General features: G+C 46.2%; 1 protein-coding gene across 1 annotated transcript in view; it reads right to left on the bottom strand.

Moving 5' to 3' along the window:
* The window catches only part of cfap20dc (CFAP20 domain containing), a 721,404-nt gene that overhangs the window by 344,162 nt on the left and 350,009 nt on the right, over positions 1–27,233 (bottom strand). The window lies entirely within an intron of this gene.

Genomic DNA, 27,233 nt, shown 5'->3' with positions numbered 1-27,233 from the left:
CCCATGCACGCCGATGTCATCCAGGTAGATGGCCACCCCAGGAATGCCCGCGAGCACAGAGGACATCACCTTTTGGAAGCAGCTGGGTGCAGAGCTAAGTCCAAATGGCATCCTGGTGTACCGAAAGATGCCAGCATGTGTCACAAAAGCAGTGAGGTCCCTGCTGCTGGGGTGGAGGGGAACCTGTAGATAGCCCTGTCGAAGGTCCAGTTTCGAGAACAGGATGGAACCATAGAACTGCGCTGCGAGTTCCTCTGACGTGGGCAGTGGATATTTGTCAGGGATTACGGCCTTATTCACTGCTCGAAGATCAACACAGACACGTAGACCATCTGACTTTTTCGTTGCAACCACCAGGTTGGAGACCCATGGGGAGGCATCAACTGGTTCGATGATGCCAGCTTCCAGTAGCTGCTTTAGTTCAGCTGTGACCCCGTCACGGAGAGCAAGCGGGATGCGGCGCAGTGGCTGAATGACAGGGGTAACGGTGGAGTCAACCATGGGCTGGTGAGTGAAGGCAGTCAGGCAGCCCAGACCCTCGAAGAGTGCTGGCCATGTTTGGCGCCACGGTGAGGCGACGTGGAGAATCGCAGACCCGCCGGTGCCCAAGAAACCCAGGTCAGTGAAAAGATCCAGTCCCATCAGGTTAGCTCCTTGGCGTGCCACATGAAATCAAAATCTGGCAACACTTTTGTTCCATAGCATACAGTGAGGTTGACTGAGCCCACTAGTCCAATTTTCGAATTATCATACCCGCAAAGGGCAGTGGAGGGCGCAGAGAGTGGCAGGGAGCTGAAAAAGCGTTTGAATGTGTCCACATTCAGCAGTGAGATGCTGAAGATAATCCAGAGACCGTATGCAGAGCTCAGTTCATGTTGCTTTTAATGGCTGATCCAAACACACTCTCACAGGCAAAAGCCATCGAATACCTATATCCAATGTCGGACACAATACAACGATAACAGCACAATCAAACTCCATGTGCTCAGGCCAAGGCAATCGAGTACCTATCACCAATGTCAGACATAACAATGTCAACGTAGACTTGAGTCCTCATGGCCCCACTGCTGTGCAGCAAGGTGCTCTCCAGCTCCTTGCTAGCAGGGAAGTACGGTTGGCACACAAGAGGGATGATGATGGGAGGGGACATGGATGTGGGGGCTCCTCTCAAAGCACTCACACTTCTCCCTCAATGCATCCCCTTCAGTCAGAACCCCACATGCCTCCTGGGATACTCCTTGTCTCCAAGCAGCCAGCCGGAAAGTCTGTTTGGAGGTGCTAAAGGCTGAGGGAGGGTGGAATGGCGCAGGATGAAAAATTCATGGCAGCTGCCAGGAAAGCTAGTGCACACATGCAAGATGATCTTCCTATGGTTGCAGACGAGCTGCATATTGAGGGAGTGAAAGCCCTTGCGGTTGACCAAGACTCCTGGGTGCTGATGGGGTGCCCTGATGGCCACATGTGTGCGGTCGATGATACCCTGCACCCAAGGGAAGCCAGCCAGAGCGGCAAAGCTGAGTGCCTGATGAGTAACACTGGCATCATCAGTGGCAAAGTTGATATAATGGGCTGACTTGTCAAACAGGGCATCAGTGACCTGTGTGATGCATCTGTCGCTGACCGACTGTGAGATGCCACAAATGTTTGCTGCAGATCCCTGGGAGGAGCCTGAGGCGAAGAAGTTGAGGGCTCTAGTGACTTTAACAGCCATTGGTAAGTCGTGTCGACCCGGTCCTTTGGGCTGCACGTTTTGCTCCAGCAAGCTTCAAATGTCTGTGATGACCTGGTGCGATAGCCTGAGCCTCCTTTGGCACTGCTGCTCCATCATGTTGAGGAAGCTCATCCTCTGCCTGTTTACCCTATGTTGGGGGTATCGCCTCTGGTATGGTGCCACCCTGCGCTGATGCCCTTTGTTCTGTGCAGTATCAGGTCATTGAGTAGAAGGTTGGTGGTGTTGTTGTTGCTGCTGCTGCTGGTGATGGGCTCATCGTGGCCCAATTCTGAGGACCAAGGTGAGACAGTATAAATGGCACTCACATGCTGATGTAATAGATGGCAGGTCAAGTCGAGATGAGAGAAGCAATTAGTTGATGGTGTGATAGGTTGTAGCAATGAGGTGACAGTTGTTACCAAATTTGCTGAAAACACTTCCAACCTCTAGAAACCTAAATCTATGCTGACAATGCATTCAGCAACAGCATCTGCCTCAGGAAAATAACCAGGTGTCAGGTGGGAATATTTATTGTGCTTTCCATGCTGTGCAGTAATGAGCTCCATCAATGGCCACTGAACTTACGCCTCAGGTTCACAGACATGGTTTCTGAGCTGCATGATTCCCATGGTCATGCAGTGAGGTTACAAAGGTAGAGTTAAAAGAATGCTTATGGGTCTAACAACAACTTAATAATTATCTAAATTATGTCGGCCGGCTCTGCCGTTTGGATCGCAGCCATGCTGGCAAACGTGCCCGAGTGAAAGGCGCGAGGAAGCGGGATTGACGGTGGGTTCCCGACCCGCTCTGATTTATTTCAACTTTCACTCCTGACCCATCTCCAATCCCGCATGCACAGCAGCCAGAAAATTCTGGCCCTGGTTGCAAGGTGACCAAGGTTGGGAACTAAATGTTCCAGGGTATTTGATGTTTATAAAAGACAGGCAGAATGGGAAAGGAGTTGGGGGGGGGGAGGGGGGGTTAGCCCTGATAATAAAGGATGACATAAGGACAGAAGTGAGAAAGGATCTTGGTTTGGAAGATCAGGAAGTAGAATCAGTATGGGTGGAGATAAGAATTAAAAGGGGGCAGAATAAACTGGTGGGAGTAGTTTATAGATCCCCAAACAGTAGCTATACCGTTGGACAAAGTATTAATCAACAAATAACAGGAGCTTGTAACAAAGGTAATGCAATAATCATGGGGGACTTTAATCTTCATATAGATTGGGCAAATCAAATTGACAAAGGTATTCTGGAATTATAGGTCATGAAACCAAACAGGGAACAGGCTATTTTAGATCTTGTATTGTGTAATGAGACAGAGTTAATTGGTAATCTTATAATAAAGGATCCTCTGGGGAAGAGTGATCATAATATGATGAAATTTCACATTGCGTTTTAGAGTGAAATACTGCAGTTGGAAATGAGAATCATAAACTTAAATAAAGCCAATTACATAGGTGTGAGGGGCGAGTTAGCTAATGTAGATTGGGAAATTAGGGTAAAAGGTATGACTGTAGATAAGCAGAAGCAATCATTTAAAGAAATATTTCAAAATTCTCAACGAATACACATTCCATTGATAAATAAGTACTCCACGGGAAAAGTGATCCATCCGTGGTTAACTAAAGAGTTAAGGATAATATTACATTAAAAGAAGAGGCTCATAATGTTGTGAAGAATAGTAGAAAGTTTGAGGATTGGGAGAACTTTAGAAACCAGCAAAGACTGACCAAAAAATTGATAAAAATTGAGAAAATAGAGTATGAGAGTAAACTAGCAAGAAATATAAAAACAGATTGTAAGAGATTCTACAAGTATGTAAAAAGGAAGAGAGTAGCAAAAGTAAGCGTTGGTCCCTTAGAGGCTGAGACAGGTGAAATTATAATGGGGAATAAGGAAATGGTTGAGATTTTAAACAAATATCTTGTATCTGTCTTCACAGTAGAAGACACTGTGGTAAACCACGTTCACTATCGTATCACTGTTAGTAGTTAGCACTGTTCACCACTGTTCGTTATAACTGTATCACTGACCACTATTGTATCACGGTACGAGGTCGCCTCTTGCCACACTGCTATACCTGGGATGACCACTGCCGACTCCGCCTTGGCTCCACCCACCAGGCCAGGTATAAAGGTGAGCGACTGGCTGGTATTCCTCCTGCTTGGATCGGATCACCCACGAGAGTGGGCTCTGTTATTTAGTCAATAAAAACCTTTAGTCACCTTCGTAACTCTTCGCCTTTTATTGGAGGAATTGATAGGTATATCAATTTTATTGACTAAATTTAATGATGTCCGACAACGAGTCACAACCGGCGGAGGAGCCACCAGCGCAGCTCCCAGGAGCACAGCCACACCAGCCAGCTTGGCTGCGAGCCCTCAGACCGCCGTACCTGGACCTGAACCCACGAGCAGCAAACTCAGCCGCAGACTTTAAACACTGGCTGGTCTGCTTCGAATCATACCTGAGAGAATCCAGCGTCCCTCAGGCATCCAAACTAAGTGTCCTGCAGGCACAACTGAGCCCGAGAGTATACACTCTCATCGAGGACATGACTACCTACGAGACCGCCATCAACCTGCTGAAACAGAAGTACCGGACCCCGGTAAACTACATGTACGCTAGGCACCTCCTAAGATCACGGCCGCAACAGCCAGGAGAATCAGTAGCCGAATTCTCACAGGCGCTATATGCACTCGCCAGGAACTGTGACTTTAAATCGGTGTCGGCAGCCGAAAATACTGAAGATAATATCCGCGACGCATTCCTGAAAGGCCTACGGTCCGAGTACTCACGGCAAAGACTGCTGGAAGCTAAAGACCTCAGCATGGAAAAAGCTGAAGCCCTCGCTATCTCCCTGGAAGTGGCCCACCAAGATCAGGAAGCATTCACCAGGTACTGCTCGCGACCCTGGGACTCGGGCCCGACCCCTACCACAGCACCCTTCCCAGCGCCGCCCCCGGGACCTACCTCTGCGTCGGCGTCCCGGACCCGACCGGCCCCGCCACCCCCGGCACCGGCCCCGACATCGGGCATCCGCGATCGGGCCGCCGGCTGTTTTTTTTGTGGCCAGGAGAAGCACCCGAGGTCACGCTGCCCAGCCAAGAACTCCATATGCAAAACCTGCCTGAAGAAAGGCCACTTCTCCAAGGCCTGCAGGAGCGGATCCTCAGAGGCCAGCAGTGCCGCATGCGAACTATGGGGGCGGCCATCTTTGTTTAGGGCAACTGAGGCCAGCATCCCCACACATGAGTCATGGGGGCGGCCATCTTTGATTAAGGCAACCGACCCCAATAGTGCCTCATGGGGCCCTACCTCGTGGGAGACGCCATTTTACTCACCACGCCCGACCGCCTCGCCCGCAGATGACAACGACTCGCTCAGCTACACACTAGCTTCCGTCACCCTGGACCAAGCCCGCCCGCACCATCTGTCCAAGTCAATGATGGACATCAAAGTGAACGGCCACGCCACGACCTGCCTGTTCGACAGCGGAAGCACGGAGAGCTTCATCCACCCAGACACGGTGAGCCACTACTCCCTCTCTGTCCTACCAACGCGCAGCCGAATCTCGATGGCATCGAGGTCCCACGCCACGGACATCAGCGGCTACTGTGTCGTGACCCTGTCGGTTAAGGGCACGGAGTATAAAAACTTTAAACTCCTTGTCCTCCCCCATCTCTGCGCTGCCGTCCTACTAGGGCTGGACTTCCAATCCCACCTCCAAAGCGTAACCCTAGCATACGGTGGACCCCTCCCCCCACTCACAGTCAACATCCAGCAAACGTTAAACCGCCCACCGCGTAACACCTGCAGCCTCTCCACCCTCAAGGTCCCGCCACCCTCTCTGTTTGCTAACCTTACCCCTGACTGCAAACCCGTCGCTACCAAGAGCAGGCGGTATAGCGCCGGGGACAGAGCCTTCATTAGCTCTGAGGTGCGGTGCCTCCTGAAAGAGGGCATTATCGAGGGGAGCAGCAGCCCCTGGCGTGCCCAGGTCGTAGTCGTAAAGACCGGCGATAAAAACCGCCTGGTCATCGACTACAGCCAGACCATAAACAGATATACCCAGCTGGACGCATACCCCCTCCCCCGCATATCTGACATGGTCAATCAGATTGCACAGTATAAAGTATTCTCGACCATCGACCTGAAGTCGGCCTACCACCAACTCCCTATCCACCCTGAGGACCGCCAGTATACCGCCTTCGAGGCGAATGGGCGCCTATACCACTTCCTTAGGGTCCCCTTCGGTGTCACTAATGGGGTCTCGGTCTTCCAAAGGGAGATGGACCAGATGGTTGACCAGAACGAACTGCAGGCTACATTCCCCTACCTAGATAACGTCACTATCTGCGGCCGCGACCGGCAGGAACATGACGCGAATCTGGAGAAATTCCTCCGTACGGCCCAACGGCTGAACCTCACCTACAATAAGGAGAAATGCGTGTTTAACACCACGCGCCTTGCCATCCTCGGCTGCGTAGTGGAGAACGGAATCATCGGCCCCGACCCAGAAAGAATGCGCCCCCTCATGGAGCTACCCCTCCCCCACTGCCCTAAAGCACTTAGGAGAACCCTGGGGCTTTTCGCCTACTATGCCCAATGGGTACCCAATTACGCGGACAAAGCCAGACCCCTCCTGAAAGCCACTTCCTTCCCCCTCACGGAGGAGGCGTGCGCGGCCTTCTCCCTCATTAAGGGAGACATAGCCAAGGCCACGATGCACGCAGTGGACGAGTCCATCCCCTTTCAGGTGGAGAGCGACGCATCCGACTTCGCCTTAGCCGCCACCCTAAACCAGGAGGGGAGGCCAGTGGCCTTCTTCTCAAGGACCCTACAGGGCCCCGAGATCCGACATTCGTCGGTCGAGAAAGAGGCCCAGGCGATCGTGGAGGCAGTACGGCGCTGGAGGCACTACCTGGCAGGCAAACGATTTACCCTCCTCACCGACCAGCGTTCGGTGGCTTTCATGTTTAATAACAAGCTGAAGGGCAAAATCAAGAATGACAAGATTTTGAGATGGAGAATCGAGCTCTCCACCTACGATTATGAGATCTTGTACCGGCCAGGCAAGCTGAACGAATCCCCTGATGCCCTTTCACGAATGACATGCGCCAGCGCGCATATCGATAGGCTTCAGACCCTCCACGACCAGCTCTGCCACCCCGGAGTCACCAGACTCTACCATTTCATTAAGGCCCGCAACCTGACCTACTCCATCGAGGAGGTCAGGACCATGACCAGGAACTGCCAGACCTGTGCGGAGTGCAAACCGCACTTCTATAGGCCGGACCGAGCAAGCCTGATCAAGGCCACCCGCCCCTTCGAGCGCCTGAGCATCGACTTTAAGGGGCCCCTCCCGTCCTCTGACCGTAATGTGTACTTCCTCAACATCGTTGATGAGTACTCCCGTTTCCCCTTTGCCTTCCCCTGCCCCGACATGACCAGTAGCACGGTCATTAAGTGCCTGAATGCCCTCTTCGCCTTGTTCGGGTTCCCGAACTATATACACAGCGACCGGGGCTCCTCCTTCATGAGCGAGGAACTCCGGCAATTCCTCCTAGAGAGAGGTATTGCAGCAAGCAGGACCACCAGCTACAACCCCAGAGGTAACGGTCAGGTGGAAAGAGAGAACGCGACGGTATGGAAGGCCGTCCTCTTAGCCTTAAAGTCTAAGGGCCTCCCAACCTCCCGCTGGCAAGAAGTCCCCCCGACAGCGCTGCACTCCATCCGGTCATTACTTTGCACGGCCACTAACACCACCCCCCATGAACGAATGTTCGTTTTCCCCAGGAAGTCGACTACGGGAACCACTCTACCAACCTGGCTGACCGCCCCCGGGCCGGTCTGGCTGCGGAAACACGTGAGGACCCATAAAACGGACCCCCTGGTCGAGAGGGTGAACCTCCTGCACGCCAACCCCCAGTACGCCTACGTGGCGTACCCAGACGGGCGGGAGGACACTGTCTCCCTACGAGACCTCGCACCCTCAGCCGATCCGGAAACACCGCCACCACCCCCCCCAACCTCAGTCCAGGTAGACAGCATGCCGGAACCCCACGAGCCCTCGCCGACCACGCAAACACCAGCATCAACACCGGATAAGGCACCAGCACCGGATAAGGCAACACCACCGCTGCGGCGATCGGAGAGGCTTCCGAAGCCTCCGGACAGACTGACCTACCAGAATTGGTAGTACACTTCACCCCGCCGGACTTAATTCTAAACAAGGGGTGAATGTGGTAAACCACGTTCACTATCGTATCACTGTTAGTAGTTAGCACTGTTCACCACTGTTCGTTATAACTGTATCACTGACCACTATTGTATCACGGTACGAGGTCGCCTCTTGCCACACTGCTATACCTGGGATGACCACTGCCGACTCCGCCTTGGCTCCACCCACCAGGCCAGGTAAAAAGGTGAGCGACTGGCTGGTATTCCTCCTGCTTGGATCGGATCACCCACGAGAGTGGGCTCTGTTATTTAGTCAATAAAAACCTTTAGTCACCTTCGTAACTCTTCGCCTTTTATTGGAGGAATTGATAGGTATATCAGACACAAAAAGCATACCAAAAATAGTGGGGAACCAAGCAGCTAATGAGAGCAAGGAACTTAAAGTAATTAATATCAGTAGAGAAAAAGTACTTGAGAAACTAATGGGACTAAAAGCCAACAAATCCCCTGGACCTGATGGCCCACATCCTAGGGTTTTAAAGAGATGACTACAGAGATAGTGGATGCATTGGTTGTGATCTTCCCAAACTCCCTAGATTCTAGAATGGTCCAAGAGGATTGGAAGGTAGCAAATGTAACCCCGCTATTCAAGAAAGGACGGAGAGAGAAAACAGGGAACTACAGGCCAGTTGGCCTGACATCAGTAGTAGGGAAAATGCTGGAATCCATTGTTAAAGAAGTGGTAACAGGGCAATTAAAAATCATAATATGATTAGGCAGAGTCAACATGGTTTTATGAAAGGGAAATTGTGTGTAACAAATTTATTAGAGTTTTTTGAGGATGTAACCAGCAGGGTAAAGGGGAACCAGTGGATGTAATATATTTGGATTTCCAAAAGATATTCGATAAGGTGCAACGTAAAAGGTTGCTATGCGAGATAAGGGCTCATGGGGTTGGGGGTAATATATTAGCATGGACAGAGGATTGATCAACGGACAGAAAACAGAGTAGAGATAACTGGGTCATTTTCCGGTTAGCAGGTTGTAACTAGTGGGGTGCCGCAAGCATCAGTGCTTGGGCCTCAACTATTTACAATCTATATTAATGGTGGGAAGGTAAGCTGTGAGGAGGACACAAAGAGCCTGCAAAGGGATATAGAGAGGTTAAGTGCGTAGGCAATAAAGTGGCAGATGGAGTATAATGTGAGAAAATGTGAGGTTATTCACTTTGGTAGAAAGAATAGAGAAACAAAATATTTTTTAAATGGTGAGAAACTATTAAATGTTGGTGTTCTGAGAGATTTAGGTGTCCGCGTACAAGAAACAGAGAAAGTTGGCATGCAGGTACAGCAAGCAATTAGGAAGGCAAATGGCAGGCTGGCCTTTACTGCAAGGGGTTTGGTGTACAAGAGTAAGGAAGTCATACTACTATTGTACAGGTCTTGGGTGAGACCACATCTGGAGTACTGTGCAGTTTTGGTCTCCTTGGCAAGGACACATATGCCTTAGAGGCGGTGCAACGAAGGTTCCCTAGATTGATCCCTGGGATGAGAAGATTGTCCTATGAGGAGAAATTAAGTAGATTGGGCCTATAATCACTGGAGTTTAGAAGGAGAGGTGATCTCATTGAAGCATATTCGATTCTGAGGGGATTTGACAGGGTAGATGCAGAGAGGTTGTTTATAGAAGATAGGAGCAGGAGTAGGCCATTCGGCCCCTCGAGCCTGTTTCGCCATTTAATGAGATCATGGCTGATCATCCAAATTCAGTACCCTGTCCCTGCCTTCTCCCCATATCCCTTGATCCCTTTAGCCTTAAGAAATATATCCAACTCCTTCTTGAATATATTTAATGAATTGGCCTCAACTGTCTTGTGTGGTAGAGAATTCCACAGGTTCACCACTCTCTGGGTGAAGAAATTCCTCCTCATCTCAGTCCTAAATGGCTTACCCCTTATCCTTAGACTGTGACCCCTGGTTCTGGACTCCCCCGCCATCGGGAACATCCTTCCTGCATCTAGTGTATCTAGTCCTGTTAGAATTTTATAAGTTTCAATGAGATCCCGTCTCATTCTTCTAAACTCTAGTGAATATAAGCCTAATCGACCCAATCTCTCCTCATACATCATTCCTGCCATCCCAGGTATCAGTCTGGTGAATCTTCACTGCACTCTCTCCATGGCAAGAACATCCTTCCTCAGATAAGGTGATCAAAACTGCACACAATACTCGAGGTGTAGTCTCACCAAGGCCCGGTACAACTGCAGCAAGACATCCTTGCTCCTGTACTCGAATCCTCTCACTATGAAAGCCAACATACCATTTGCCTTCTTAACCGCCTGCTGCACCTGCACGCTTACCTTCAGCGACTGGTGCACAAGGACACGCAGGTCTCGTTGCACTTCCCATTTTCCCAATTTATTGCCGTTCAGATAATAATCTGCCTTCCTGTTTTTGCCACCAAAGTGGATAACCTCGCAATTATCCACATTATACTGCAATTGCCATGCATCTGCCCAATCACCCAACCTGTCCAAATCATACTGGAGTTTCTCTGCATCCTCCTCACAGCACACAAGCCCACCTAGCTTTGTGTCATCTGCAAACTTGGAGATATTACATCTAGTTCCCTCGTCTAGATCATTGATATATATTGTGAATAGCTGGGGTCCTAGCACCAATCCCTGCGGTACCCGACTAGTCACTGCCTGCCACTCGGAAGAAGACCCGTTTATTCCAACTTGTTGCTTCCTGTCTGCCAACCAGTTCTCTATCCAAGACAGTACCTTACCCTAACGCCCATGTGCTTTAACTTTACACGCTAATCTCTTATGCGGGACCTTATCAAAAGCCTTCTGAAAGTCCAAATACACCACATCCACTGGTTCTCCCTTATCTATTCTACCAGTTACATCCTCAAAAAATTCCAGTAGATTAGTCAAGCATGATTTACCTTTTGTAAATCCATGTTGACTTCGTCTGAACCTGTCACTGTTTTCCAAGTGCTCTGCTATTACATCTTTAGTGGGGTACCGCAAGGATCGGTCCTAGGACCCCAGCTGTTCACAATATATATTAATGATCTGGACGAGGGAATTGGATGTAATATCTCCAAATTTGCAGATGACAAAAAGCTGGGTGGGAGGGTATGCTGTGAGGAGGATGTCATGAAACTCCAGTACGATTGGGACAGGTTAGGTGATTGGGCAGAAACATGGCAAATGCACTATAATGTGGATAAATGTGAGGTTATCCACTTTGGTGGCAAAAACAGGAAGGCAGATTATTATTTGAATGGCAATAGATTGGGAGAAGGGGAAGTGCAAAGAGACCTGGGTGTTCTTGTGCACCAGTCGCTGAAGGTAAGCATGCAGGTGCAGCAGGTGGCTAAGAAGGCAAATGGTATGTTGGCCTTCGCAGCAAGAGGGTTCGAGTACAGGAACAAGGATGTCTTGCTACAGTTGTACAGGGCCTTGGTGAGACCGCACCTTGAGTATTGTGTGCAGTTTTGGTTGCCTTATCTGAGGAAGGACGTTCTTGCCATGGAAGGAGTGCAGCGAAGATTCACCAGGCTGATACCTGGGATGGCAGGAATGACGTATGAGGAGAGATTGTGTCGATTGGGCTTATACTCACTGGAGTTTAGAAGATTGAGAGGGGATCTCATCGAAACCTATAAAATTCTGTCAGGCCTGGACAGACTAGATGCTGGAAGGATGTTCCCGATGGTCGGGGAGTCCAGAACCAGGGGTCATAGTCTAAGGATAAGGGGTAGGACATTTAGGACTGAAATGAGGAGGAATTTCTTCACCCAGAGAGTGGTGAACCTGTGGAATTCTCTGCCACAGAGGGCGGTGGAAGCCAGTTCATTAAACATATTCAAGAAAGAGTTGGATATATTTCTTAAGGCTAAAGGGATCAAGGGATATGGGGAGAAGGCAGGGACAGGGTACTAAATTTGGATGATCAGCCATTATCTCATTGAATGGCGGAGCAGGCTCGAAGGGCCGAATGGCCTACTCCTGCTCCTATCTTCTATGTTTCTATGTTTATAATGGACTCTAGCATTTTCCCCACTACTGATGTCAGGCTTACCGGTCTACAATTCCCTGTGTTCTCCCCATCACCTTTTTTAAGTAGTGGGGTTACATTAGCTATCCTCCAATCCATGGGAACTGTTCCAGAGTCTATAGAATTTTGGAAGATGACCAGCAATGCATCTACTATTTCTAAGGCCACTTTCTTAAGTACCCTAGGATGTAGATTATCAGGCTCTGGGGATTTATCGGCCTTCAATCGCGTCAATTTCCCTAACACCATTTCCCTACAAATACTGATTTCATTCAATTCCTCCCCCTCATTGGACCCTATGTTCCCCGACATAGGGTCTAATGAGGGGGAGGAATTGAATGAAATTATGGTGGAGCCCAGCACGTGAGTGCAAAAGACAAGGCTGAAGCATTTGCAACTATCTTCAGCCAGAAGTGCCGAGTGGATGATCCATCTCGGCCTCCTCCTGAGGTCCCCAGCATTACAGATGCCAGTCTTCAGCCCATTCAATTCACTCCACGTGATGTCAAGAAACGGCTGAAGACACTGGATACTGCAAAGGCTATGGGCCCTGACAACATTCCGGCAATAGTACTGAAGACTTGTGCTCCAGAACTAGCTGCGCCCCTAGCCAAGCTGTTCCAGTACAACTACAACACTGGCATCTACCCGGCAATGTGGAAAATTGCCCAAGTATGTCCTGTCTACAAAAAGCAGGACAAATCCGACCTGGCCAATTACCGTTCCATCAGTCTACTCTCAATCATCAGCAAAGTGATGGAAGGTGTCATCGACAGTGCTATCAAGCGGCACTTACTCAGCAATAACCTGCTAACTGACGCCCATTTTGGGTTCCGCCAGGGCCACTCAGCTCCTGACCTCATTACAGCCTTGGTCCAAACATGGACAAAAGAGCTGAACTCAAGATGTGAGGTGAGAGTGACTGCACTTGACATCAAGGCAGCATTTAATCGAGTGTGGCATCAAGGAGCCCTAGCAAAACTGAAGTCAATGGGAATCAAGGGGAAAACTCTCCATTGGTTGGAATCACACCTAGCACAAAGGAAGTTGGCTGTGGTTGTTGGAGGTCATTCATCTCAATCACATGACATCACTGCAGGAGTTCCTCAGGGCAGTGTCCTAGGCCCAACCATCTTCAGCTATTTCATCAATGACCTTCCCTCCATCATAAGGTCAGAAGTGGGGGTGTTCGCTGATGATTGCACACTGTTCAGCACCATTCGAGACTCGTCAGATACTGACGCAGTCCGTGTCCATATGCAGCAAGACCTGGACAACATTCAGACTTGGGCTGACAAGTGGCAAGTAACATTCACACCACACAAGTGCCAGGCAATGACCATCTCCAACAAGCGAGACTCTAACCATCTCTCCTTGACATTCAATGGCATTACCATCACTGAATCCCCCACTATCAACATCCTGGGGGTTACCATTGATCAGAAACTGAACTGGACCAGCCATATAAATACTGTGGCTACAAGAGCAGGCCAGAGGCTGGGAATTCTGCGGTGAGTGTCTCACCTCCTGACTCCCCAAAGCCTTTCCACCATCTACAAGGCACAAGTCAGGAATGTGATGGAATACTCTGCACTTGCCTGGATGAGTGCAGCTCCAACAACACTCAAGAAGCTCGACACCATTCAGGATAAAGCAGCCCGCTTGATTGGCACTCCATCCACCACCTTCAACATTCACTCCCTCCACCACCGGCGCACTGTGGCTGCAGTGTGTACCATCTGCAAGATGCACTGCAGCAACTCACCAAAGCTCCTTCAACAGCACCTTCCAAACCCGTGACCTCTACCACTTAGAAGGACAAGGGCAGCAGACGCATGGGAACATCACCACCTACAAGTTCCCCTCCAAGCCACACACCATCCTGACTTGGACCTGTATCGCCGTTCCTTCACTGTCGCTGGGCCAAAATCTTGGAACTCCCTTCCTAACAGCATTGTGGGTGTACCTACACCATAAGGACTGCAGCGGTTCAAGAAGGCGGCTCACCACCATCTTCTCAAGGGCAATTAGGGATGGGCACTAAATGCAGGCCTAGCCAGCCAGCGATGCCCACATCCCATCAATGAATAAAAAATTTTTTAAAAACATCTCTGGGAGGTTATTTGTGTCCTCCTTTGTGAAGACAGAATCAAAGTATATATTTCTTGGTATGTATTAATTGGTCTGCCATTTCTTTGTTCCCTATTATAAATTCCCGATTCTGACTGTAAGGGACCTACGCTTGACTTCACCAAACTTTTTCTCTTCACATATCTATAGAAGCTTTTACAGTCAGTTTTTATGTTCCCTGCAAGCTTACTCTCATAATCTATTTTCCCCCTCTTAATTAATCCCTTTGTCCTCCTTTGCCGAATCCTAAACTGCTCCCAATCCTCAGGTTTGCTGTTTTTTCTGGCCAAATTATATGTCCTCTCCTTGGATCTTATGCTATCTCTAATTTCCCTTGTTAGCCGCGGTTGAGTCACCTTTTTTGTTTTATTTTTATGCCAAACAGGGATGAACAAATTCTGTAGTTCATCCATGCGATCTTTAAATGTTTGCCATTGCCTATCCATCGTCAACCCTTTAAGTAACATTCCCCAATCCATCCTAGCCAACTCGTGCCTCATACCATCGTAGTTTCCTTTATTTAAATTCAGGACCCTAGTCTCTGAGTCAACTACTTCACTCTCCATTTTAATGAAGAATTCTATCATATTATGATCGCTCCTCCCCAAGGGGCCTCGCACAACAAGATTACTAATTAATCCTTTCTCATTACATAATACCCAGTCTAAGATGGCCTGATCTCTAGTTGGTTCCTCGACATATTGGTCCAGGAAACCATCCCGTATACACTCTTGGAATTCCTCCTCCACAGTATTGTTACTAATTTGGTTAGCCCAATCTATATGTAGATTAAAGCCATCCATGCCCTTATTGCCTGCGTCTCTAATTTCCTGTTTAATGCCATCCCCGACCTCAGCATTACTGTTTGGGGGTCTGTATACAACTCCCACTAACGTTTTCTGCCCCTTGATATTTCTCAGCTCTGCCCATACAGATTCCACATCATCAAAGCTAATATCCTTCCTTACTATTGTGTTAATCTCCTCTTTAACCAGCAATGCTACCCCACCTTCTTTTCCTTTTTTCCTGTCCTTCCTGAATATTGAATACCCCTGGATGTTGAATTCCCAGACTTGGTCATCCTGGAGCCATGTCTCTGTAATCCCAATGATATCATACCTGTTTACATCTATTTGCGCAGCTAATTCATCCACCTTATTACGAATGCTCCTCGCATTAAGACACAAAGCCTTCAGGCTTGATTTTTTAACACTCTTAGTCCTTTTAGAATTATTATTTACTGTAGCCCTGTTTGATTTACACCCTTGATGTCTCTGCCTTCCACTTTTGCTTTTCTCCTTCCTGTCTTTTGTTTCTATCCTTGCTTCCCTTTCCTCTGTCTCCATGCACAGGTTCCCAACCCCCTGCCATTTTAGTTTAACCCCTCCCCAACAGCACTAGCAAACACTCCCCCTAGCACATCGGTTCCCCTGGCTGGAGAGTCTAAAACTAGGGGGCATAGTGTCAGGATAAGGGATGGGCCATTTAAGACTGAGATGAGCAGGAATTTCTTCCCTCAGAAGGTTGTGAATCTTTGGATTTCTTTACTCCAAAGAGCTGTAGTCATTGAATATATTGAAGGCTGAGATAGATAGGTTTTTGGACTCTAGGGGAATCAAGGGATATGGAGATGGAGCAGGAAAGTGGAGTTGAGGTCGAAAATCAGCCATGATCTTATTAGGCCATATATTCCGATCCCTATGGGTGTACACGCGTTGTGTACACACCCGTAAGGACATTGGAAATGCCGGTTTCAGGCATGCACAGCGCATGCGCTGAAAATCAGCATTTTCGGTCTGTCAAGAATGCTCTTGACAGATCGGACACCTGCCCTGGAGAAGGGCCTCCGCGGGCAGAGAGTTCCGCTTTCTGGAGACCCTCCACCAGCAGAAACGCCTTAGAATTCTTATGCCTTGTAAGAGCAGGATAAGAGTTGAAAAAAGTTTAAAAAAAAATTCCCACTGTTGTGTCTCCTTGTGTTCTTATTACTATATATATTACAGACACTTTTAGTTCATTTTAGTTAGTGCTTTTACTTAGCTGTATTTTTGCTTTGTTACAGTGCTGCCACATGGTGCGGAGTGATACAAGATGTCCGACACAGCACTGTGCACTGCCTGTGCACAGTGTGCCACATAGCAATATAACTACACCATACCAAAGTAGTTCCATACCAAAGTAGTTCCATTTAACGATGTGATACTATAACAATGTAACATCCCTCTTTCTCAAAAAACAAACATGAAATTTAACAATTTAAATTAACAAATATTATATCTAAACTATTATCAACTACAAAGAATCGTGAGTTTTTTTTTATTCGCGATATCGCTCAGGTGGTTGCATGTTGTCCCTCCATCTTATGGATTTGGTGGTGACCATTCCTCTCTGCGGTGTTTTGGTGTGTTCCACTCTCGTTGTTGTTGTTGCTGTCGCCTTTGGAGTTGGAGTGTGCATGCTCGTGGTTGTTTGATTTGTAGCGCTTGTTTCTGGTGTTGTACTGCTTGTGGTAGCTGGTGTTGTCAATGTTGCTGATGTTGTCTGCTGCTTATCCAGTTCAGGTGAAGGTCTGATGTGGAGTCTGTTCCGTCTGTATTGGTTACCAGGTTCAGTCTCGACGAAGTAGGATCTTGGAGTATCAGCTTTTCCAATGACCTTGGCTGGATTCCAGGTTTTCAACACCGGGTTTTGCACATGCACTGATTGTCCATTCAGCAATTCTGGTAGCGTCTTTGCATGTTTATCGTAATGTTTGCTTCCTACGATTTGTGCTTCTGCCAGCTTTTGTCTGAAGTCCTCCTGGTCCTGGGGAGGATGTATTTTTGCTGGTAGTGTAGTCTTAAACTTCCTCCCATTCAGCAATTCCGCAGGTGATTTCATGTCTGCTTTCAGTGGTGTTGATCTGAGTGATAGGAGGGCAAGGTCTTGGTCTTCCCCCATCTCACTACTTTTGATGAGAGTTCTCTTGACAGTCTGGATCTGTCTTTCGATGAACCCGTGTCCCCTTGGGAAATGTGGGGATGAGGTTGCTATTTTGAACCCATACTTTTCTGCCAGAGCTCTGAATTCACTCGATGTGAACTGGGTTCCATTGTCACAGATTACCTTTTCCGGGATTCCTTGTTCAGCAAACAAGCTCTTTGCAATCCTGGTGGTGGTTGTGGCTCTCAAGTCTTTCATCCTTCTCACAAAAGGAAACTTGGAATAGTAATCTGCCACTATGAGATACCATTCTTGATTGCACATGAAGAGATCTGCCCCAACAGTGTGCCATGGTCTTGACGGTATTTCACTAGGTATCATCTCCTCTTTCTGTTGTACATTTCTGTATTTCTGTCATATACCACATGCAAAGACCATCTGTTCGATATTTTTGTACATGCCTATCCAGTATACAGCTGATCTGGCTCTCAGCTTGCATTTCTCCATTCCCATGTGGCCTTCATGTATGAGATGGAGAAGTTGTGTCTGCATCGTCTTTGGCACGATGATCCTCGATCCAGCAAGGAGAATACCGTCTTCTACTGCAATATCGTCTTTAATCGTCCAGTATTGACGAATTGTCGCCTGTACCTGCTGGATTCTCTCTGGCCACCCCTGTATTACTTGTTGTGTGAGTAGTTGCAACTCCTCATCTTTGCTGGTCTCATCTCTGATTTGACTGAGCTTTGTAGGGGTAACATTCACTAGGTGGTGGATTTTTACTGTTAGGCCCTCCACTTCGTGTTTCTCATATGGTGACAATCGAGACAACGCATCTGCTAGCGCCATTTACTTTCCTGGCTTATATTTAAGCATGAAGTCATAGCTTTGGATTCTTGGAAGTAGTCTTTGCAGTCTTGCAGGCGCTTTGCACAGATTCTTCTTATAGGTCTGTTCTAGTGGACGATGGTCACTCTCTATTGTAAATCGCCTGCCATATAGGTATGTATGGAATTTCTCGCATCCGTACACTACTGCTAATAGTTCTCTTTCTATGTTGGCGTATCTCGTCTCGGCTGATGTCAAGGCCTTTGATGCGAAAGCTATCGGCTTTCCTTCCTGCACCAGAGCTGCCCCTAGTCCTTTGGTAGAAGCGTCTACTTGCAGAGTGACTGGTTTTCTTCTGTCATAATATGACAGACTTGTTTCTTTGCACAACAGTTCTTTAAGTTGTTTGAAATTCCTTTCGTGTAATTCAGACCACTGGTATTCGGTGTCTTCTTTCAATAGCTCTCTGAGATTTGTTGTATGTTCCGACATGTGTGGGATGAAAGAACTCATGTATTGGACCAAGCCGAGGTAACTCCTCAGCTCTTTCTTGTCTTTGGGTGGTTTCATTTCAGCAATCACCGCAATCTTCTCTGGATTTGGCTTGACTCCCTCTGGTGTATAAATCATACCGGAGAATTGGCATTCCTTGACTTTAACTATGCACTTATCTGCATTTAACTTGATGCCAGCCTTCCTGGTACTCTCCATGGCCTCATGTAGGTGCATGTCATGGTCTCTTTCATCTGCTCCATAGATCTGAATATCATCAGCTATTCCTATAGCTCCTTCACAGCCTCTGTATGTCTCGTCTATTTTCTGTTGAAAGATATCTTGACTGACCTTTAGCCCGAATGGTAGCCGCAGGAATTTGTAACGCCTAAATGGTGTGTTGAATGTTGTCAGTGTTGTTGATTCCTCATCCAACTTCATGTTCCAATATCCATTTCTGGCATCTAGTTTTGAGAAAACCTTGGCTCCTGCCAGTGATGGCGTAATCTCCTCTAGCGTTGGGGTGGGATAGTGGTCCCTCTTTATCGCCTGGTTTAGATCTTTGGGGTCCAAACATATTCTGAGACGCCCGTTTGGCTTTTCTCGTACCACAATTGAGTTTACCCAGTCTGTGGGTTCAGTGACCTTTACGATCACTCCCTTTTCTTCCATCTCCTTTAGCTCTCTTTCAAGCTTTGTCTTCAGCTCGATGGGTACTTTTTGTGGAGCATGGATAACGGGCTTTACCTCTGGATCGATGGTGATGTGGTATTGGAAATCTCCGAAACATCCCACTGTATCATCGAAACATTCCGGATACATGTCTATCAAGTCTTTTTTACTCTTGATTTGTGGGCGGTTCTCCAGTGGGGTGTTGCTGTCTATCTTCAGTGGCGTTTCCGTCAGCTCGTGATGCACTGAGATCAATCTCAACTTCTCGCAGCTGTTTAATCCCAGGATCGCTGGCCCCTCAGTATCGGTGACATAGAACATGCAGTTGATGTTCTTTCTTTTATGTGTCCCTTTGATAAAGGTTATTCCGAGTTGTTTAATCTCACTCCCCCCGTATGCTGTCAGCATGACATTACTTGCCTTTAAACAACCATTTTTCGGGTAGCCATCTTCTCAGGTTTTCGGGAAAGATCTGCTGGTACAGCCTCAATGGGAGAATGTTGCTCTGAGCCCGTGTCCAGCTTCAACTTTAAATTGATGGTTGTGGGCCGACCTTTGACCTTATTTTTGATTTGGATGATGGTGTGCAATTCTCTCCTCGGAGTATTTTCCGCTCTGGACATCTCGTGAAGCTGTATCTTTACGGTTTCGATGTTTAGTGCATTGTCGTGATCATCATCATCATCCTGCTCATCCATGGCATGGATATTGTGTTTCTTTCTCTGGTTCTGCTGTCCGCCTTTGTTTTTGATGTATGCTCCTTCTTTCTTTGTTCTACACCTCTTTTCCCAGTGGTTTAGTTTGCCACATGCATTGCAGCTTGTTCCATATGCTGGACATTTCCTCTTGTCTGTGTAATCGTGCGGTCTTCCACAATTTCTGCACGTTTCCCCCGTTGTCATGTGCATGTCTTTGTGTGTTGTACTTTTCTCTCACTGCATCCACTCTGCTGTCCGTCTCAGAAGCAGTCCGCATGTCAGCTGTTTGTGAAATCAGCGTTTTCATTTGCTGCTTCATGGCTTCATGAGCTCTCGCAGTATCTATAGCCTCTGTTATTCCGAGCTTTTCTTTTCCTATCAGGGCTTTTTGTACCTCTACATGCGCTGACCCCCATATTAGCTGGTCCACAAGCCTTTCCTCCATTTCCTTAAATTTACACTTGCTGGCTTCATTTCTCAGCCTTGTCAGGAAATTGTCAGCTGTTTCACCGGGTTCCTATCTTAGACTCTAGAATTTGTATCTGTGTATACGGTGATTGGATTTAGGCTCTAGCTGGTTGCTTAATTTATCAAAAATTGTCGCAGGGTTTTCCTTTTCCTCTTCAGTCAAACTCCAGCTATTATACAAATCTAGACCTTTTTCTCCTGTCCACAACAGAATGTAACTAACCTTTTCCTCGTTGGTAGTACCCTTCAGGAAGCTTTTGAATGTAAGCTCACATTTCTGTTTGAACTTGCGGAATGCTTCTACTATATCGTCGGCTTCCCAGTTCATGAGGGGTTGCATTTGCACAGTCAGTGCAGTGGCAGCCGTCATTTTAGTTTCCCGTACGATTCACTTTCAGACACCGGCACTCACAATCAGCTCATAAAATCACTTTTCGTCTTATTCGTAGTTCGTATAGCACAATTTTGTACTCACTTATACCGCTGCCACCATGTTGTGTCTCCTTGTGTTCTTATACTATATATATTACAGACACTTTTAGTTCATTTTTAGTTAGTGCTTTTACTTAGCTGTATTTTTGCTTTGTTACAGTGCTGCCGCATGGTGCGGAGTGATACAAGATGTCCGACACAGCACTGTGCACTGCCTGTGCACAGTGTGCCACATAGCAATATAACTACATCATACCAAAGTAGTTCCATACCAAAGTAGTTCCATTTAACGATGTGATACTATAACAATATAACACCCACTCATTCATCATTTAAAAATACTTTAAAAAAAGGTAAGTTTATTTTTAGCACCATATTTAATTTATTGGGCCAGAAATTCAGGTCGGGGGCTTCCCGCGGGTGCAAGCTCCCGACCTGCACTTACCTTGTGCGCCGGCAGTTGAGCGTACTCACCCATGGAGACCCGAATTCCTGGGCCATTGTATTTTCAACTAATTTTAAAAAGGTGATGATATTTAAAGTTTTACAATGTTTTTGGGGTGATCTCCATTCATATATTTGACAGGTCTTTCTGTCAAGTGTATGAAGGGAGATTCCCTTCTTATTGGCTCCCCATGGCCCACGTGATCCCAGGGACGCTTGCGAACTGCCTGCACCTCTGTGATACGTGGGCCCTGCGCACTTGGATTTGGAGAGGCCCAGCATTGGAACTATAGGCGCCTCAGGAGCCCTCAGATAAGTTCGTAGATTTTTCCAGATCGGAGGCCTCTGCATGCAGGAGGCCTCCGATCGGAAAATATGGCCCATTGAATGGCGGAGCAGGCTCGAAGGGCCGTATGGCCTACTCCTGCTCCTAGTTCTTTTGTTCTTCTGTTCTTATAGGAGCAGGATGCTGCAAAGGGACATAGACAAACTAAGTGAGTGGGCAAAACTATGGCATATGGAATTCAATGTAGGAAAGAGTGTGGGCGTCTACTTTGGATCTGAAAAAGACAAATCAAAATATTTTCTTAATGGTGAGAGATTAGTAGCTGTGGAGGAACAAAAGGATCAAAGGAAAAGCTAGTGCACAGATACAAAAAGTAATCAAGAGGCTAATGGAATGTTGGCTTTGATCTCAAGGGGGTTGGAATTCAAAAGTGAGGCAATGATGCTTCAGTTGTACAGAACTTTGGTCAGACCCCACCTGGAGTACTGCGTTCAGTTTTGGGCACTAAACCTCAGGAAATATATATTGGCCTTGGAAGAGGTACAGTGTAGATTCATCAGAATGATACAGGGGCTTAAAAGGTTAAATTATGAGGACAGATTGCATAAACTTGGCTTGCATTCACTTGAGTTTAGAATGTTGAAGCGTGATCTATTCGAGGTATATAAAATGATGAAGGGATTTAATAGGATAGTTACAGAGAAACTATTTCCTCTAGTGGGAGAGTCCAGAAAAGAGGTATAACCTTAAAATTAGATCTAGGCCAGTTAAGAGTGAAATCAGGATTTTTTTTTGCACAAAGGCTAGTGGAAATCTGGAACTCTCTCCCCCAAAAGACTGTGCATGCTGAATTTTCAAGACTGAGATCGATAAATTTTTGCTGGGTAAGCGTATTAAGGGATAGGAACAATGGAACTGAGCTACCGATCAGCCATAATCTAATCGAATGGAACAAGCGCAAGGCGCTGAATGGCCTACTCCTGTTCCTATACTCCACAGAAGCATATCTATACCCCAAAATAATGCAGTAAGCATCACCCCCACACAAATATGTAAAGAGCCAATAATAAAATTGAAAAATATCAGTCCCCCACATGAATATGCAAATGGTACCATACTGGTTATGTTACTGGACTGGTAATCCAAATAAAAATCGAGAAATATTACCCCCCCCCCCCCCCCACAGAGCCTGTCACATTTTGGGATTTCTTTGAACATTTTTCAACGGAAAGAATTTGGAAAAGTAAATTATGCTTATTACGCTAATAAGAGTTGTATTTTAAAGCAAAATATGTTCACAAAAGGTTTTTTAAAAAATCAAATGAGATGAGGTGCTTAAAATGCTAATGGGTTAAGCTTTCATGTTATTGTCCCAAAGGCTGTAAACAATAAACAATTTGTTAGTCTGTCTCAGCAATTGATAAGCACCGCACGCCGATTGTCTTGGTAAGTCTGATTCCAAGTGTTCATCAAGGGTTGTCTAACAAAGACCCTCTTTTTACATTGTGAACATAGAGATAAAAAGACAGACAGTGTCAGTCAGGTCTTTAAACAGAAAACCACAAGGGCTTTCGTCAGGCTCCAAAAGAGAATGCAGGAGAGTAATTAGGAATTATTTTGTTTAAATCAAGCTAGATGTGGGGAAGCACGCTATGTTTATTATTTTATATTATTAGAAGACAAGTACTGATTGAATTAAGTGACTCTGCTCATAACTGCTATTCCCAGCGTTCACTTGCTGTGAAATAAATCGCTTAGCAATTTGCATCTGGCCTTGTTTTACCAGGTATTTTGTTGGTCCACCTTACAAAAGATTGGAGAAATACATTGGGGGTATGTGCATAAGACATGAATATCCAGTTCAGACCACAAGGGAATACCATTGTTGGATGCCTGGGTTATCCTACCATATGAATAAATATTGGGCAATGCAAGTCTACTCCAGCACATAAGGAGAGTTGAATCCACTTAGAGGAGTAACTGATGCCACTGAATCCAAGATGATAAAAATGGCAGTCTCAAATTGTATTACTGCCAAAAACTAAAATACAATATTACTTCCCTACAAATATATAAATAAGCAGTAACAAAAATATTATCTCCACAAAAATATATAAAAAGCCAGTAACAAAAATATATAAAACTGAAAAAAAAAATGCTTGAAACACTTGGCAGGCCAGGCAGCATCTGTGGAAAGAACAAATGATTTGGCATTTTGTTTGCAGACCTTTCGTCAAAACAGTTTTGGTGAAGGCGCCACACCAAAAATGTTAACTCATTGGGAATCACAGAGTTTACAGCACAGAAACAGGCCATTCAGCCCAATTGGTCTGTGCCGGTGTTTATGCTCCACACAAGCCTCCTCCCTCCCTACTTCATCTCACCCTATCAGCCTATCCTCTATTCTTTTCTTCATGTATTTATCTAGCTTCTTCTTAAATGCATCTATGCTATTCATCTTAACTACTTCATGTGGTAGCAAGTTCAACATTCTAACCACTCTCCAGATAAAGAAGTTTCTGCTGAATTCCTTATTGGACTCCCCCACAAGTGGAAATATTGCCTCTACCTCTGCCTTATCAAACCCCTTCATAATTTTAAAGACCTCTATTAGATCACCCCTCAGCCTTCTCTTTCCTAGAGAAAGGGGCCTCAGCCTGTTCAGTCTTTCTAGATATAAAAGCCCCAGCCTGTTCAGTCTTTAAATTGGATATACACATGAAAAGAAAAATTTGCAGGGTTATGGGGAAAGCGTGGGGGAGTGGGACTAACTTGATAGCTTTTTTCAAAGAACTGGCTCAGGCATAATGGGCTGAATGGCCTTCTTCTGTGCTGTAAGATTCTATGATTCATCTGTTCTATCCACAGATGTTGCCTGACCTGCTGAGTGTTTCCAGCATTTTCTGTTTTTGTTTCAGATTTGCATCTGCTAATTTTTGCTTTTTGTTTATATATATAAATATTACCCCTCAACACAAAGATAGAAAGAGCCAACAACAAAAAATAATAACAATACTGTAAGAAATAGCTGTTAGATTCAAAGATGGGTTTTAATTCTTAAAACAGAGACTGACAACATGCAACCAGGAACAGATAGCAGAAATGCCAGCAAGGTCAAATATCAAGCATCAAAAGACAAATAGAAGTGATAAGGGAATCGTAAAATGCAAGGAAACAGGGAGGATAGCACCTGCTAGATAACAAGGAGCCACGAAGCCATAAAATGCCCTTGAAGAAACTTGACAAAACATTCCTCAGAAAGATAAGGGGGAGGCCTTGTCAGTCATGCAGAAAGGGACGGCGAGGGTTGCCCTCCCGCTTCACAATTGGACAATAGGATGGGGATCAAATGATTGACACCAGGTGATTACCAGCCCACCGAAATAACTATAAATATAGACGACCGAGAGAGGAAATCAGGCAGTCAGGAGCGAAGGCTTCTCCGAGATGGCTACGGCCTAACACCTTGGTCAAGTTTAGCCTCTGAGGTGGCTGATGGCCTAACACCTCCAGCAGCTTGAGAGATGACCCAATGGAAGTGACCACTGCAGCAGACTGCAGGAATCCACCCAATCCGAGACCACCCTACTGCCTCCCCGTCTGTCCGGTCGTGACATTCCGATTCGGGAGTCGTAGATCACTCCTACTGTCATGGGTAGTATGTCTATTATACTCGGCTTAAACCATACGTAATATCTGATTATGCTTTAAAACTGTAGCTCTTTAATAAAAGCCTTACAACTTCTAAAGCCCTGTTGGGTAATCTGTGTGAGCCTGTGATCCTAATCTTTTTGTTTATATATATATAAATATTACCCCTCAACACAAAGATAGAAAGAGCCAACAACAAAAATAATAACAATACTTTCCCCAGCAAGTGCTGAGAGGTGGGCTGTGAGGAGCTGTATGTGAGTATGACCGAGCAGCCAACCAGTGGAGAAGTAGGAGAATGAGCCACAAGACTAAGGGTGGGAAGAAGCTATGTGCAAGAGGCAGACTGTAATATTAGCCTGAAACATCTGGGGAGGGTCATAGGCATATTCCAGAGGCTGAGTGGCAATACTGTCCTGAAACAGTGGGGAACTGGCAGGTTGATTGCAACCAGTATTTACATTTATGGCGGGTGGAAGGAAGGAAGATACAAGATTAAAATCAACAAATATAACCCTAAAAGTTTTGAAGTTACAACAAAGTGAAATTAACTGAAGAGAAAAAAAAATTCTGAAAAAAATCCAATTCAGAAAGTTCAGAGGTCAGATTTGGAACTACAGTGTGACAAGTTTATGTAAGCAAAACTTATTAGAAATTTGGACACAATCATTTATAATAGGAAATAACTGATACAAAAATTGTGAAAGAAGTGACAACTGATGCCTAGGCGAATAATCTAGAGAATGTGAGCTCAAATCCCACCATGGCAATTTGAGAATTTGAATTCAGAATTTAAAATATCTAGAAATTAAAAGCTAGTATCAGTAAAAGTTGTTGGATTGTTGTAAAAACCCAACTGGTTCACTAATGTCCTTTAGGGAAGGAAACCTGCCACTCCAGTCCCACACCAATGTAGTGGACTCTTAACTGCCCTTTGAGTTGACCTAGCTAGCCACTCCATTGTATCAAATTGCTATTCAGGACATATATGGATGGGTAATAAATGCGGTGCGTACCAGCACCACCCATATCCAGAGAATGAACAACGAAGAATTAGAAATTACGCAGACAGGAAGTGCACGCAAGACACAAGGCCCTAGAAATTGGTTCACGTCCGACTTCAGGCGAGAAGCCAGTTGCAACCATGATCCTCCACGCTAAAACTCATGAGCAAGAGCACAATGTGAAATTGGTCCTCTGGTGTCACCATGAAGCCAGATGCGTCAAAGAGGCCGTGCGCATTGGTCGCAAAGGGAACACTGGCACTGAAGACACTGTGAGTCAGGGAGGGGTTGGGGCGGGGTGGGGGGTGGAGGAGATCAGGAAGAGGGCAAGTGCTGGCTGACAGTGGCCTACAGTTTTAATGCGGAGCCAGGGGAGCACTCCTGCTCCTTCTAGCTTCACATTCAGGTAAGTTAAAATATTTTTACTTACCTTTTTAGTCCCTTTGAAGACTGCGGGTTTGGCTGCTGTTTGCCTCACAAAACTGACCGTAGCATGCACAATCCAATATCAGAAAGGGGCCTGAAATAGACGTTAGTCCCCCTGAATATGCAAATTGGAGGCCTAACGCCCACTTCAGGCATGTACCCCGGGCAACTACGAGGTGTTTAATATGCGCATACCCAGCAAGCAATTAGTGCGCGCAGATGGCACACCTCATTGGATCCTTCAGTGACTCTTCATTGCGTGAGAAACCGGCACTGTGGATCCAATTTCTAGGCCAAAATTTTTAATAAAACATGATTAGACAGTGGGGCGAGTGTCATAATGGATGATAAGGGTGCGATTTATTGTCACAAAAATGGTCAATCATAAAAAAGAACAAATTTACATTTATATAGTAAGTGCTGGAAACACTCAGCAGGTCAGGCAGCACTGGGGAGAGAGAAACAGAGTTAACGTTTCAGGTCGATGACCCTGCTGAGTGTTTCCAGCACTTTCTGTTGTTATTTCAGATTTCCAGCATCTGTAGTATTTTGTTATTGTACATTTATATAGTGCCTTTTACATCCTTTAGGACTTTCCAAAGTGCTTCAGAGCCAATTAAGTATTTTTGAAATGTAAAGTTGGCAAGCACGGCAGCCAATTTGTGCACAGTAAGGTTCCACAAACATAAATAAGATAAATTACCAGATAATCTGTTTTAGTAATGTTAGTTGAGATAAAAAAACGGCCAAGACACCAGGAGAACACTGCTGCTCTTCTTCAAATGGTGCCCTGGGATCACTTACGTCCACC

Source organism: Somniosus microcephalus, chromosome 11 (assembly GCF_052327205.1).
Source record: "Somniosus microcephalus isolate GS21.2 chromosome 11, FLI_Smic_1.0, whole genome shotgun sequence".
Taxonomy (NCBI): domain Eukaryota; kingdom Metazoa; phylum Chordata; class Chondrichthyes; order Squaliformes; family Somniosidae; genus Somniosus; species Somniosus microcephalus.
The sequence above is the reverse complement of the archived record's forward strand: the minus strand, read 5'-3'. Positions and strand labels throughout refer to the sequence as shown.